At 45.9% G+C, this 13222-nt stretch overlaps 1 protein-coding gene across 7 annotated transcripts in view; it reads left to right on the top strand.

The window, feature by feature from the left end:
- Positions 1 to 13222, top strand: part of ERC2 (ELKS/RAB6-interacting/CAST family member 2) — a 514390-nt gene that overhangs the window by 71922 nt on the left and 429246 nt on the right. The gene's annotated exons all lie outside the window — the stretch shown is intronic.

The following is a 13222-nucleotide window of genomic DNA, read 5'->3' as shown; positions in this document are numbered from 1 at the left end:
CCCATGTTTGGATGGCATCCTTGTCTTGAGCTGCCAGATGGCAAAGTTGCCCACCTATTACTTTCTCACATACATCAATGCCATTGGCAAGCTCCACGACGCTGATCCTTCTGCCAGGAAAAATGACTGTCTGTCAACAGCAGATATTGTTCAGGGATCAGAGAGAGGTTGGAGGTAAGGATAGGACTTAGAATTGCCCAGGACAGGGTGGGAGGCAGTAGAGAAGGGGACATTTTTATTTTGAAAAGTGTTTCCTCCTTTTGGAAATGCACAAAAGTTGAAGTTGCTGGAAAATACCAGGGCTTCTTCTAGAGCTTCTCATACCAGTGAAGATTGTAACATAAAGCTCTTTAAGGAGAGGGATTTATATAATTGCCATTCTTAAATTCTTTTGTATTCATTATTATTTAAAAAAATATTTGTATTCTGATTCTTCAGCCATAATGGTTTTTGAAGTGGTGCACAATAATAAATGTAGATCCAAAGGCAGATGATATTGATTTCTTTTTAAAGCCCTCTGCCTTTTGGAATGCCAGAAATTGTCAAAAGCATCCAGCAAACCTGGTCTGATGTCCACCTGTCATGGCTCCTGGCTGTGTTCCCCTTAAAGGTAGCAGCTGCAAATGGAAGATGCGGGAGATGTTTCTCAGATTGCCCTCCCCTCAGATTCCCCTCCCCCTTAGGTGTTTCTGCTGCTGTTATTGCTCTGCATATTTCTGGAGGATAAATTATCAAATTAATATAATGACAGAACTCTCCCTACTTTGATGTATATTAGCATTCGATTCCTGGTCTAATTAGACACAATGTCCATTACAATATTTTGCTTTGGTGCAGTTGAGGAAGAATTCAGCTTGTATCTATTTGAAGATTATTGGTTGCTTTCTGGACTGAATATTAAATGTAAGTTGCTCCGATACTGATTAGAATGCATGCAACGTGTCCTGCGCCGCATTATATAGTCAAAAAGACAGATATAAACCTCTGTCAGAAGGAAATTGCAGTCTGAGTAAATGGTTTTTGAATAATTACAGTAAATTGGTATTAATTGCAGAAAATCTTATTTGGTAGGAATAAATTTTGATCTTATAGAGCTGGCTCTGTACGACTAGAGTTTACAGTGGGTAAGATTGGTCCCAATTCCAAATATGAGAAGATGTTAAAGGTGTCTCTAATCCCTTTGCTATAAAAATCTCAATCTGTTTCCTTACTACCAAAACTACTTTCTCCTACTCCCCAAGATTCAGTTTCTGTTCATAGTCATTGTGTCTCCATCCTAATAACATAGAACACAGTCACTTGCTTTTGTATTGAAGGACGGCCCTGGAGGCCAATGGTGGTATCTTGTGAACTGCCCTGAGACCTGCAGGCATAGGGCAGTATACAAATTTAATAAATAATAAATTATTATAATAATATTCCCTAATGCCATTCACAGTGGGCTCATGGGGCCCTTTCCCTTCCCATGTGTTATCTGATCTGCTAAGACTGGTCCTCAGGATGACAACAAACGATGCCGATGCCAGTTAGTTTACCGTAATTTTCGTCCCATAGGACGCTCCGTCCCATAGGACGCACCTATTTTTTTTTTTTTTGGGGGGGGGGAAATAAAGGAAAAAAATTTTCCCTTTATTTCCCCCCCCCAAAAGCAGGTCGAGGAAACCGAATCAGGTCGAGGAACAGCGGGATGGCGGCGCTGCGCCTCCCTGCTGTCCCCCGAGCTTGTGGGGCTGGCCGATGTCTGCCCGGCGCGAGGGGCGCTCTGCTTCAGGGTGCCCCGGGCGGCAGGCTGCTATCCGCAGCATGGGGAGCCCTGCAGGGAACTCCTGCAGGGCTCCCCACACTGCGGATGTCTGCCCGTCGCGAGGGGCACTCTGCTTCAGGGCCCTTTCGCGCCAGGCGGCAGGCTGCTATCCGCAGCGTGGGGAGCCCTGCGGGCAACTCCTGTAGGGCTCCCCACGCTGCGGATGTATGCCCGGCGCGAGGGGCGCTCTGCTTCAGGGCGCCCCGCCCACCGGGTGGCAGGCTGCTATCCGCAGCGTGGGGAGCCCTGCGGGGAACTCCTGCAGGGCTCCCCACGCTGCGGATGTATGCCCGGCGTGAGTGGCGCTCTGCTTCAGGGCACCGACCCCTCTCGCTCTCCAAGCTTCAGCGAAAGCCTGCATTCGCCCCATAGGACGCACCCAGATTTCCCCTTCATTTTTGGAGGGGGAAAAGTGCGTCCTATAGGGCGAAAAATACAGTATCTTCATTGCATCTTCTGTGCACCTGGCTACTGTTACCTTGTTGCTGGCATCCATCTGTCTCGAGACAGTGGAGTGCACCTCCAAGGGTGAAGTCAAACTGCTGCATTGCAGCACCAAAGTGACTTCCCCGGGCTCAAGCCTGGGCAGTGTGTATAGAGATCATGGGCTGTGCAGATGTCAAGACCTGCCTCTCAGCCTCACTGATGTGGACCAAAGAGAAGCAGAGCAATATGTTTGGCACCAGCTTGGCTGCAGGAGGCATACAAGGCACTATCTACCATAGGGACTCAACTCCGGATTTTTGTAGGGTTTACTCCTTAGCCTTTTCTTCTCCTGAAGATATCCCAAAAGGCAGGGAAGGTTTAGGATCAGAGTTTTCCTTCTCCTAGATGGGCTACCTTCCCAGGTTGATGAGCCCCAACTGCCCCTCACTTCCCTCTGCCCTCCAGATGGCAGAAACTGCCTTCTTGATCGTTGGACCCACCTTTGGTCACATCCGCTGAATCCGCCAGAGCTGGTCTTCACATGCAAGGAAAGTCCCTAACTTCCCAAGGATTTGAGATCCACTGGCTACCCTCACCTGGTTTAGCCGGCCAGTCAAAGCTGCTTCCCAGGGTGTGCTCACTGTCACATGCTGACAGCTTCTATGAGCCACAGGTGAGAGATGAGTACAGGGTAGGGACCAAAGGTGGACAAACTACCCCAGAAGGAGCATGACATGTCCCCCGTCAGAGGTGCTACTCCTCCTCTTACACCCCATACATCCCTATTCACTTGTGGTATGATAAAATTTGAGAACACTGAAATCTAGCAGGGCTCATGACGTGTATATGTGTGTACATAGATGGTTTCTGTGGTTCTTCATAAAAGTAATTTGAATTGGGATTATTGCAAAGGTAGAGGGTAAAGGTCCAGTCTTGGCCGACTCTGGGGTTGCAGCGCTCATCTCGCATTACTGGCCGAGGGAGCCGGCGTACAGCTTCCAGGTCATGTGGCCAGCATGACTAAGCCGCTTCTGGCAAACCAGAGCAGCACACGGAAATGCCGTTTACCTTCCCACCAGAGCAGTACTTTTGGGCAGTTGCTGGGGCCCCAGTGCTCTGGCAAAGTTCTCTACCCTTGCCCGAACACATCTCAGCACATAGCAGAGAGGGGAGCATGTAAGCATCTGTTTGCTAGTTCTTAAGATACCATAGAACTCTTTTTTTGTTTTCTTTTTCTACTACAACGAACAACCTCTCTGGAATGCATTAAGTATCTTCTTTTTTAAAAGCATCACCTAATGTTTATTTGACTATATTTAAACAATGGTTGTTCCCTTTTTGCTAAGTTTTGAAATATTGGCAGCTTTATTTTCAAAGCCTTTCCTAATGATCCCTATCATGGCATTTACCTTTTTCTCTCTCCCCCCCCCCCCTATTATTATTAAACAAAATAAACCAAAGATAAGAGGGACGCGGGTGGCGCTGTGGGTAAAACCTCAGTGCCTAGGAATTGCTGATTGCAAGGTCAGCGGTTCGAATCCCCGCGGCGGGGTGAGCTCCCGTCGTTCGGTCCCAGCTCCTGCCCACCTAGCAGTTCGAAAGCACCCCTAAGTGCAAGTAGATAAATAGGTACCGCTTTATAGCGGGAAGGCAAACGGCGTTTCCGTGTGCGGCGCTGGTGCTGGCTCGCCAGTTGCAGCTTCGTCACACTGGCCACATGACCCGGAAGTGTCTTCGGACGGCGCCGGCTCCTGGCCTCTTGAGCGAGATGAGTGCGCAACCCTAGAGTCGGTCACGACTGGCCCGTATGGGCAGGGCTACCTTTACCTTTTTAAACCAAAGATAAAGAGCATAAAGCAATACTGTTACAGCAGGTTGAAAGCAGCGTAAGGTTCAACATTATCATTGAACTTGTTGTTCCAAAACCTTACAAAAAATACCCATTTTCCTCAAGTCTGTTTATATGTATTCTTCTTTAATAAGTTAGCTTGATCATAGTTACCATGGACCATACAATGGTTATTCCATTTTAATCCTGGGATTGTGCTGAATCAGAATGGCTAGACATCTCCAAATCTGCTCAGGGAAGGTGAGTACACCTGCCTTCTGGTCAGAAGCAGGACATCCAGAACCACACGTCTATTTATCCTGGATTTGCATTTCCAATGCAGTTTTTTAGTAGTTAAGAAGCAGCAGGAGTCCTTTCTGACTAGCAGGAGATACTTCTGCTGCTCCTTACCTTCTCCCTATTACACAAAAATGAGTAATTGTCCAACCTCTTTGCGGGTGGGGTTGGGTGATGAGAATTGGTACTGACCACAAATAATTACTGGGTAGTCAGTGAAGCCAACATTTATGGATCCCTGAGAATAGCAAATTTGAGATATTAAAAATATTTGACTGATTATGGGCTGCGATGATGTGCACCAACATTCAGAAAGTATTGAGCAAAAAAGGACCACTGGGCTGCAATAACTTAAAGGTATCTGTGACCTGCTTTTCCAGAATTGCTGTTCTTTCACACTCTCTGAACTGAAATAGGAAGCAGAGAGTGAAACGCACCTGTAAAAGTCAATCTGTAACATTTTCTTCATTACTGGCAAGGGAATTCAGAGCACACTGACTCTGCCTTTAAGAAAACGCTCTACATCGCTCCAGGAAATTTTGGCAGTGTCACAAATAATTTATAAACCTAGTTTCTGTACATACGTTCCAGTACTGAAAATGACTTGTGCCAGCTTACAGTGAAGGCTGGGGATTTATAATTAAAGCAAAAACAAAAGCAAAACCCTGAGCTTTCAGTCCTGTCAAATGCCATTATTAACGTTAAAATCTGCATTGTCTCATGCATTGGACAATGCATGTTTCTGTTGCGAGATGATACAGATGAAAGTCTCCTGACCTGAAGGCAGAGGAAGAATTAAATAATCCTTCAGCTCTGCTTTTATTATTTTCCCCTGTGCAGGATATATCCTATCTTTTTTGTGCCAGTGAAGCAGATAGGAAGCTTGGTGGGTTTTAAAAATATATATCGCTCTTAGTCCAGTAGTGATTCTAGCAGCTCTTCACACCAGCTGGTAGAGTGAGTATGAGCAGGATGGCACGGCTGGTGGCCTCATGCCAACAGCATGACCTAAACATAGCCTTTCTGCTGGTAAAGAGCAGTGGAGTCTGCTACTATACTTACACAGCCTCCTCCTGTGGCACAATTGTGTGATGGAAGAGCAGTTATTAGGTGGCAGGCAGCAGTGGAACCCAGGGATGTGAGGAGCTGGAGAAAGGATTGGGTCCCCTCTTGAATGGCATTCTGTGTTTATGGGCTTATAGGAGCTACTGCAGAAGCTGAATCAGAGAAGAGCCTACGAGTACATTTGCCTAGCGTGTGCTGAATACCTACAATGGCATGCATACATGCGTTTATAGAAGCAAACTATTGCTTGTGCTTCTATAGCTGCCATCGATGGAGAGGAAATTAGAATTATGATTGCTTTCCCTTAAAGTGTTACCTGGGTATTTTGAAAACTTGCGTGGGGACCATGCCGTAATAAATAAGGCATTTTAGATCATATTTATGCAACAGAAAACTGAAGGATGTGCTCATATATCCAGCTTTCTGCAGTCAATGGAACTCTACAGTGTTTGATTTTGGCTGAAGTATCCCATCATTTCAAATATCACAGATTAGATCTGAACACCATTCTTTTGCTTTCTCCTTGGTATTTATATAATCCCTTTCCTAACTGCTGAAAAAGCATGACATATCTCAGGAATTCTTACATCAACCATGTATAGTTAGTCCCACATTACAACTGATTGTATTTTGACTATGCAGCGATAAAGGTGAAAAATACCCCCAAGTTAAAATCAAAATCAAAACACAAGCATCTCGACCATCTGCAGGTTTTTAAAAAGGTGCAAAAAAATTCCATAGTGACCCTTTAATAAAGAACTGTTCAGTCTTTGTTCACTTTTACAAGAACCCTGAGAGGTAGACTGCTGTCATTCCTGTTTTATGGATAAAGAACAGGAAACTGGTTTACAACAGCATGCATCTTGAATGGAGGAATTTCAAAAGAAAGTAAAAAAAATGATAGCACTTTATCAGCTGGACAATGCACACATTTATATGTGTGAGGAGAAAGCTTACTACTGGGAACTTTATTTATTATTTATTGAATTTATATACTCCCCTCGACAGTGGCATCTGGTCCATGGACTAGGGTGACTAGGCTAGTCCCCTAAATGTTCCCCTGGTGCCTCCTTACCAAAGCCCAGGAAGCTTCTGTCTGGCTTAGACCAACTCTACCCTGCTCACCTACCCAGATCTCCATGATGCAGGCCGGATCAGCCTCTTTATCCACAATCAGGTGGTTGTTTTGGGGTGGTGGTGGTCCTTAGTCTGACCAAGCTGGCGTTCAGCTGCAGCACCTGCGGGAAAGAATCTAAGAACAGTAAAACTAAGAATAGGTCTTTTATTACAATCCCATGTGCACATAACTGGCAGGAAGCTGCACCGAGCTCATGGGACTAAGTAAACGTGCACAGGATTGCTGTGTTCGCGTTCTATTTTTTAAATCTTATCTTCATGTGTCAGAAATTGAAGCAAAAGTTTGCGAGCATAATTGCTAATGCTTAACAATAGGGGCACAAGACTGTACGAACCTAAATGCATTTACATTCTGCTGACTTGTACTGGGATTGCACCATCTGTATCACCGGAGAATCCCAGCATATGTTTCAATTCGTCTTTTTGCTCAGTTCATCCTTATTTGTAGAGCATGTATTTGTTGCCATCTTCAGGCCAAATGACAGGCTTGCAGCCATTCTTTATTCCATGTATACTTTATTCAGCCCTCAACAATTAGGTACCGACCGTGAATCTGACTGTGAAAAACTACAGTGTTATAAGGTGGTGTGGAGTTTCAGCCTCTGCTTCATGGATTTTTCAAAATCTGAGATGCTGTCTTTCTAACGATCGGCTCTCCCTAGTCATCTAGTCTGTTTTATTATCTCAGGATGAAACAGCCTTTCCAGATGGTCATTTTCTCTGTTGGAGTGTCGCAAAAGGTGTTGTGATCAGAGCTTCTGTCTTTTTTTTTTTCTTTTTAAAAATAAATAATAACAAAATCTTTCTTTTACCATCTCCGACAGAGCATAGTGACAGATACCCTTTTTACAGGATTTGAGCAAAAACTAATCATATATCACAATTACTTAAGTTCTTTTACTACAGCTGCCAACTGGTTGCTTTGTTTCTGTATACCAGTTATAGTTTTTAAAGCTGGGATATCTGTTCTCACTCCTCTCCAGCCTGCCTTTCTGTAGGTGATCCTGTCACTAAAAACTTTTCAGCAACCATCCTAAGCATGATGATTAAAAGTAATCTCACGGAATTAAAGGTAAAGGTACCCCTGCCCGTACGGGCCAGTCTTGACAGACTCTAGGGTTGTGCGCCCATCTCACTCAAGAGGCCGGGGGCCAGCGCTGTCCGGAGACACTTCCGGGTCACGTGGCCAGCGTGACATCGCTGCTCTGGCGAGCCAGAGCCGCACACGGAAACGCCGTTTACCTTCCCGCTAGTAAGCGGTCCCTATTTATCTACTTGCACCCGGGGGTGCTTTCGAACTGCTAGGTTGGCAGGCGCTGGGACCGAACAACGGGAGCGCACCCCGCCACAGGGATTCGAACCACCGACCTTTCGATCGGCAAGCCCTAGGCGCTGAGGCTTTTACCCACAGCGCCACCCGTGTCCCAATCTCACGGAATTATTTTCCACTAAATGTGGTTAGGAAGGACTGGGTTTTTAAGATTCTCTTTTTGTGTTATATTTCCCACTCTGGAGATTGTGTCAAAAACGAAATTATGGTTACAATACAGTTTTTATTTTTGTGATTGTGCCAAAAAGTATTACTTTGTAAGGGGGGGAAAAGGAGAAGGAAAGAACCCCTGGACAATTAAGTGCAGTCAAAGGTGACGATGGGGTGTGGCGCTCATCTCGCTTTCAGGCCGAGGGAACAGGTGTTTGTCCACAGACAGATTTCCGGGTCACATGGCCAGCATGACTAAACCGCTACCGGTGCACAGAGGACCGTGACAAGTGCCGGAGTGCATGGAAACGCCATTTACCTTCCCACCACAACGGCACCTATTTATCTACTTGTGTTGGCATGCTTTCGAACTGCTAGGTTGGCAGAAGCTGGGACAGAGCAACAGGAGCTTACCCTGTTATGCAGATTCAAACCGCTAATCTTCTGATTGTCAAGCCCAAGAGGCTCAGTGGTTTAGACCACAGTGCCACCCGCGTCCCTTATTGCTTTGTATGATGCTTTGAAAAGAAGAACCCACATAGCTGGTTAAATATTTGACCAGGGAAGAGGAGCATTCTGAGAAGCAGGAAATACAGTGCTGTATTAGGCACTATGTTCTTTATTAAAATACTGGGGTAGCAAATGTATTGCTCTCCATGTGGCGGTGACTGTGCTGATTGGGGCTGATGGGAGTTGTGCTCACAAACATCTGGAGGGCCCAGTGTGGGCTATCCCTGTTCTAACATGTCACACCAGGATGGTGGCCTGATTCTGCAGCATGAGGTTCCATATTGCAGGTCAATGCAATTTAGAAGCAGTGGTTCCTCACTTCATTATATGACTGTTAGGTACTGAATGATGTCAGATTTTCTCATTCAAAATCTTGTTGATTAGCAACTGCTAATATAGCTGAATGGGACGCGGGTGGCGCTGTGGGTTAAACCACAGAGCCTAGGACTTGCCGATCAGAAGGTCGGCGGTTCGAATCCCCGCGACGGGGTGAGCTCCCGTTGCTTGGTCCCTGCTCCTGCCAACCTAGCAGTTCGAAAGCATGTCATGTGCAAGTAGATAAATAGGGACCGCTCCGGTGGGAAGGTAAAAGACGTTTCCGTGTGCTGCTCTGGTTCGCGAGAAGCGGCTTAGTCATGCTGGCCACATGACCCGGAAGCTGTCTGTGGACAAACGCCGGCTCCCTCGGCCTATAGAGCGAGATGAGCACGCAACCCCAGAGTCGGTCACGACTGGACCTAATAGTCAGGGTTCCCTTTACCCTTTAATATAGCTGAATATTGTTATGCAGTTCTCCACTCTTAATTGTTAGGCTTAGCAGGCCATATACTTTGGTTCCTCCCCTCCCCCATTACAGTAAGGTGCCTATATGTGGCCAATGTCCTTTAGACAGTAGAATTGTTTTGCATTTTGTATACTACATATACCACACATGCTGCTACTTTCTGAGCCCCCCTTAAGTTCCATTGCGGAAAATGTTTTTTATTTAGAGCCTACATGAGTGTAGAATTTCTGAGGTCCATCCCTGCAGAATCAATAACACAAAATGAAAAATCCATACAGCTATTCCCTATCATACACTACACTGAATATAGGGTAGCCCTCCTGTTTCTCGATGGCTGCAGAGGAATTTTTGGCAAGCACAAGTTGGCCTACCCCATAAGAAAATGTTGAGAGAAGCTGAAACAACAACAGAAACCTCCCTTCTAAGGATCTGTTAAACACATAGGAGCCCTGTTGTGTCTGAAAATTCTGAACAGATAGCATATTCTGCGTCCCATGACAACATAGAAAAGACTGCAATGCAATGCATTGACAACGCCATCATTCTCTGTTAACTGTGGAGTAAATGAATGATGGCAATTCCGGAAAATAGCCGCTGCCGAAGCCTCTTTAGTCAGACAGGAAAGCACATATTATTAACAACAAAAAAGTGACCCTTGTCACCAGGTTGCTGGAGAGAGAGCTCTTCCTTCACAGTAGCAGACCTGAGTAGCTGACCAGAGGGCACTGCTGTTGCTTCTGATTTCCCCCGTTCCCTGACAATGATATAAATACATGAAGTTCTGTTTATTCCATATGAAAGTATTTTCTGACTTGGATCCAAAGGTGTGTTGTGTGAATCGGCAAGGCAACTCTGCCAAATCTTGCCAGTTTTTTGATCCCATCACATGAGCAGAGTCTACACATGCTTCTCTGAATCCAAACAGGGTTTTCGTTTCTTGTTTTAAAAAAGTAACTAGTTTGATTCAAATTACTATGTAAATAATAGGAATAATCCCAAGGAGTGTGTTATGTTTTGCTTTTTATCAGGCAAGGAAAAGCTAGGGAGAATGTAATGTACATTCATGTCCTTTAATGTTCATTAGTAAACCTCTCCTGGGGTTCACTCCCACCCCCACACCACCTCTGCTTGCTATTTAAAGGGGTTTGGATGCATCTAAGCTTTCTTAATGTTCTGTTCAAGGTCTAACTGCTGCTGGGATAATAAATAAATAAATGCCAGGGATTCCGTTCAGGGACTTCAGAAAAGCTGCTTGCAGTGAACTCTGCAATTCAGATTCTGAGAGCTTTTTGTAGACAAGAGACAGTTGGGAATCCAAACTCAGATGGGAATGCTGAGGCTGGCTTTCTGTTATTCTGAAGACACGTGAGGGAATTGTGGGAACTTGGGCTTTTTGGAATCCAAACAGAATGGCTCTTTGGAGAAAGGATATTGGTATATTCAGTATGTGCAACTGGAGAATTGGTGATGCAGTGAAGAATGTGAGTTTTTGAAGGAACAGCTTCAAATTTGTTTTATTTAGTAAAATGGTCAGGTAAACAGTTTAGGATCTTTGATCTTAACTTTTCTAATTAGTACATTAAGTGTCTTTATTTAATTTATTTAAATTATATATATATCTCTAGGATGTTTATATTCCAGCATAGAACTTCCAACCTATCTGTGTGTCTGCCTACAGATGTAGATATACTGCTTCATCGGACCTGTATACAAACCAAATTACCTTCTGGTCTCACGTCACATATTTAGGAATATGTAGTACGTAGAGGTGCCAACCAGTTCTTGAACACATTTGGAAGTAAGTGGAATTGGAGTGGAATTTACTCCTGAGTAGGTATGATTACAACTGCAGCCTTGGGGCCTATAGGATAAAATGACTGTTTAATTCTTTGTATGTCGACCCAGAAGTAAGTTTCACTGCATTCAGCTTATTCTCAGGAAAAGGTATGTAGAATTTCACACTAAATGGTATGAGCGTGAAAATATGCATATTTACTTAGGAGTTTGTTCCACTGAACTCGGTTGGGCATACATCTGAGTATATATAAATAAATCAGTTTATGTGTACTACAGTGGACGCTTGGGTTGTGAACGTGATCTGTGCGGGATGCACATTTGCATCCCGCAGTGGTGCTTCTGCGCATGCGCAAAGCGCGAGTTAGTGCTTCTGCACATGCGCAACCGCCGAAACCTGAAAGTACCGTATTTTTCACCCTATAGGACGCACCGGCCCATAGGACGCACCTAGTTTTCGGGGGGGGGGGAATCAATTCCCCCACCTCCCGCAAAAGCCCACAGGAGCGCGTGCGACTCCTGCGGGCTTTTCGACCAGGAGGGAGAAGGGACTGAAACGGCCAGTCAGTCCCTTCTCCCTCCTTGGGGAAAAGCCCCCAAGAGCTGTGCGCTCTTTAAAGGCTGCGCGGCTCTTGCGGGCTTTTCTGCGAGGTGGGGGAATTCCCCCACCTCCTAGAAAAGCCAGCAAAGCCGCGCAGCCCCTTTAAAGAGCGCATGGCTTTTGCCTGCTTTTGCGGGAGGTGGGGGAATTCCCCCATCTCCCACAAAAGCCCACAGGAACCAGAAGGGACGGACTCCGCCAGTCAGTCCCTTCTCCCTCCTTGGGGAAAAGCCTGCTTTCCCCCACCGCCAGCCTCCAAGCCGGGTTGGAGAGTAGCGGCAAGGCGTCGCACACCTTCCCGCTGCCCCCCATCCTCTGGGGCTGGCGATGGGGGAAGCGCTGCTTTCCCCCACCGCCAGCCTCAAAGAGCAGACTCTCCTGGCTTCAGCAGAAGCAACACGAAGCCTCTGGAGTGCAGGCTTTGGAGGCTTCGCGTTGCTATCGCTGAAGCCAAGGAGCCTGCATTCGCCCCATAAGACGCACACATATTTCCCTTTCATTTTTGGAGGGGAAAAAGTGCGTCTTATAGGGCGAAAAATACGGTAACCCGTTCCGGTACTTCCGGGTTTCGGCGGGTATGTAACACAAAAAAAACGCATCCTGAAGCGGCTGTAACCCGAGGTATGACTGTAATTTCATTGCATCAAAATCTCTGAAAGTGATTGAAGTCTAGGTGATATTTTAAGTCAGATAATTCATAGAAACCCAACATTGTTGGACTGCACACTAACTCCTATTATCTGTACTATTTTTTCACTTCCTCTTTACCTTTTGTAGAAGAAGAAGTAAACAATTCTTTTTCCGATACTATAACTCATTTTGAGTCCCTCTATCCCACCCTCCTCACACAATTTGAATTGCCTAAGATAGAGAATAATTGAATGCTACTACATTTATCATAATTACTATTAGATCAAGTGTTTCAGGCCATTCCAACCCTAAGAAGTAATAAGAGTGTGCCTGGTCATATGAAAAATTGGCAGCATCTTCAAGCTGTGCCACTTTTATGTGAGAAGTGCAGAGAGAAAACACAAATGCAATGGTAGCTCCACTCCAGTTGTACCTCTGCATACACCAGGGATCAGCAAACTTACCGTGCCTCGGGCCGGTGTCTCCACGGCCGATCGTGCGGCGGGCCGGAGGGCGGGGGAGCCCATATGCGTGTGCACATGCTATTTCCGGCGTACTTCCGGGTCTGAGGAGCACCGGAAATAGCTTGTGTGCATGTGCACGGGCCTCCTCCGACCCGGATGTGCACCGGAAATAACACTTGCACATGCGCACAAGCTATTTCCGGTGCTCCTCCAACCCAGAAGTGGGCAGCCACGCAGGGCAGTGGGTGATGGCAGTGGGCGGCGGGGCCCCCCGCGGGCCGGATAAATGAGTCCCTCGGGCCTTTGGAGACCTCTGGCATTACCCTTTAAATTTTTTCATAGTAGTGAATGGCTACCACTAATCCCTGTGAGAAGAAGTAAGGCACTTCCTTTGAGGACTAC

The sequence above is a fragment of the Podarcis muralis genome, chromosome 2 (assembly GCF_964188315.1).
Source record: "Podarcis muralis chromosome 2, rPodMur119.hap1.1, whole genome shotgun sequence".
Lineage (NCBI taxonomy): Eukaryota > Metazoa > Chordata > Lepidosauria > Squamata > Lacertidae > Podarcis > Podarcis muralis.
Note: the sequence above shows the minus strand (reverse complement) of the source record. Positions and strands in the feature narration are given on the sequence as shown.